Source organism: Arachis ipaensis, chromosome B5 (genome assembly GCF_059453495.1).
Source record: "Arachis ipaensis isolate K30076 ecotype BB chromosome B5, ASM5945349v1, whole genome shotgun sequence".
Taxonomy (NCBI): Eukaryota; Viridiplantae; Streptophyta; class Magnoliopsida; order Fabales; family Fabaceae; genus Arachis; species Arachis ipaensis.
The window spans coordinates 96,259,575-96,262,466 of record NC_142440.1 but is presented as its reverse complement, the minus strand read 5'-3'; the positions used below and the strand labels follow the sequence as shown (position 1 = coordinate 96,262,466).

General features: G+C 32.3%; 1 non-coding gene across 1 annotated transcript; it reads right to left on the bottom strand.

Moving 5' to 3' along the window:
• Positions 1 to 2,119: 2,119 nt before the first annotated feature.
• On the bottom strand, positions 2,120 to 2,227 carry LOC148565067 (small nucleolar RNA R71). The gene has a single exon (XR_015884918.1). It is a non-coding gene; the product is annotated as a small nucleolar RNA R71 (small nucleolar RNA).
• Between the last annotated feature and the right edge of the window lie 665 nt (positions 2,228 to 2,892).

The window sequence follows — 2,892 nt, the reverse complement described above, 5'->3', positions numbered from 1 at the left end:
TGTCTAAATTTTTGGACTGAGGCTTCCACTTATCATGGCAAGAGTCCTTGGACTCTCATCTAATCAGCTGTTATATGCCTGATTTGTATCTGCTGAAGCTTGGCTGGCCATTGGCCATGTCTAGTGTTTTGGACCGGAGCTTTCACTGAAAGCTTGGCTGGCTAGTAAGCCATGTCTAATTCCTAGACCGGAGCTTTAGACTAACATTGCATGATTCCTGGAATTCTCATTAGAAATTTTGAAATCCTTATTTTTCTTTTTCAAAATAATTTTCGAAAAATCCAAAAAAATTTAATAAAATCATAAAAACCAAAAATTTAATGTTTCTTGTTTGAGTCTAGTGTCAAATTTTAAGTTTGGTGTCAATTGCATGCTTTTATAATTTTCCTTAAATTTTCGAAAACTCATGCATGTGTTCATCATAATCTTCAAGTTGTTCTTGATGATTTTTCTTGTTTGATCTTTGCATTTTCTTGTTGTGCATCTTTTCTTGTTTTTCATATGCATTTTCAAGTTGTTAGTGTCTAAAGTTTGAAAATTTCTAAGTTTGGTGTCTTGCATGTTTTTCTTTTCTTAAAAATTTTCAAAAATAAGTTCTTGGTGTTCATCTTGACATTCAAAGTGTTCTTCGTGTTCTTCTTGACATTCAAAGTGTTCTTGCATGCATCATGTGTTTTGATTCATAATTTTCATGTTTTGAGTCTTTTAGTTGTTTTTCTCTTTCTTCATTAAAAATTCAAAAATCAAAAAAATATCTTTCCCTTATTTTCTCATAAATTTTCGAAAATTTGACTTGACTTTATCAAAACTTTTTAAAATTTAGTTGTTTCTTATGAGTCAAATCAAATTTTCAATTTAAAAGTTCTATCTTTTTCAAATCTTTTTCAAAAATCAAATCTTTTTCAATTTTTCTTTCATAATGTCGAAATTTTCAAAATTTATTTTCAAAATCTTTTTCTTATTTCTATTTCATATTTTTGAAATTAATGCTAACAATTAATGTGATTGATTAAAAAAATTTTAAGTTTGTTACTTGCCTAGTAAGAAAGGTTCAATCTTTAAATTTTAAAATCATATCTCTTAGTTTCTTGTTAGGCAAGTAATCAACTTTAATTTTCAAAATCAAATCTTTTTAAATTTCTTTTTCAAATCTTTTTTTCAAAATAAATTTCAATCATATCTTTTTCAAAATCAATTTCAAAATCTTTTCTAACTTCTTATCTTTTCAAAATTGATTTTCAAATCTTTTTCAAATTAATCTTATCTTGTTTGATTCTTATCTTTTTCAAAACCACCTAACTACTTTTCTCTCTCATATTTTCAAAAATCCCCTATCCCTTTTTCAAAAATTCCTTTTAATTAACTAATTATTTTAAATTTTAATTTCAAATTTTATTCCTTTTCATATTTTTGAATTCTAACTAATAATTAAAATAAAAACAAAAATATTTTTCCTTTTATTTTAATTTAAATTCGAATTTCTCTATTCTCCTTCTTCTATCCTTCTCTTCTTCTACTCACATAAAGGAATCTCTATACTGTGACATAGAGGATTCCATATTTTCTTTTCTGTTCTCTTCTTTTTCATATGAGCAGAAACAAGGATAAGAACATTCTTGTTGAAGCTGATTCTGAACCTGAAAGGACTCTGAAGAGGAAGCTAAGGCAAGCTAAAGCACAACTCTCTAGAGAAAATCTGACAAAAATTTTCGAAAAAGAAGGAGACATGGCCGAAAATAATAACAATGCAAGGAAGATGCTTGGTGACTTTACTGCACCAAATTCCAATTTACATGGAAGAAGCATCTCAATCCCTGCCATTGGAGCAAATAAATTTGAGCTAAAGCCTCAATTAGTTTCTCTGATGCAACATAACTGCAAGTTTCATGGACTTCCATCAGAAGATCCTTTTCAGTTCTTAACTGAATTCTTGCAGATCTTTGATACTGTTAAGACCAATGGGGTTGATCCCGAGGTCTACAGGCTTATGCTTTTCCTGTTTGCTGTAAGAGACAGAGCTAGAATATGGTTGGACTCTCAACCTAAAAATAGCCTGAACTCTTGGGATAAGCTGGTCACGGCTTTCTTAGCCAAGTTCTTTCCTCCTCAAAAGTGTAGCAAGCTTAGAGTGGATGTTCAAACCTTTAAACAGAAAGAATGTGAATCCCTCTATGAAGCTTGGGAGAGATACAAGCAACTGACCAAAAAGTGTCTTTCTAACATGCTTTCAGAAAACGCCTATGATGGTCTGTCTGAATTATCTAAGATGTCATTGGACCATTCTGCAGGTGGATCCATTCACCTAAAGAAAACGCTTGCAGAAGCTCAAGAACTCATTGACATAGTTGCAAATAACCAGTTTATGTACACTTCTGAAAGGAATCCTGTGAGTAATGGGACGCCTCAGAGGAAGGGAGTTCTTGAAATTGATACTCTGAATGCCATATTGGCTCAGAAAAAAATATTGACTCAGCAAGTCAATATGATTTCTCATAGTCTGAATGAATTGCAAGCTGCTTCCAACAGTACTCAAGAGGCATCTTCTGAAGAAGAAGCTTATGATACTGAGAACCCTGCAATAGCAGAGGTGAATTACATGGGTGAACCCTATGGAAACACCTATAATCCCTCATGGAGAAATCATCTAAATTTCTCATAGAAGGATCAACAAAAGCCTCAACAAGGCTTTAATAATGGTGGAAGAAATAGGTTTAGCAATAGCAAGCCTTTTCCATCATCCACTCAGCAATAGACAGAGAATTCTCTCACTGCAGAGTCAACCAAAGCCCCCACAGTCAAACTTTAAGTTTGGTGTTGGGAGGCCACAACCAAACTCTAAGTTTGGTGTTGAACTCCCACATTCAAACTCTAAGTTTGGTGTTGGGAGGTCCT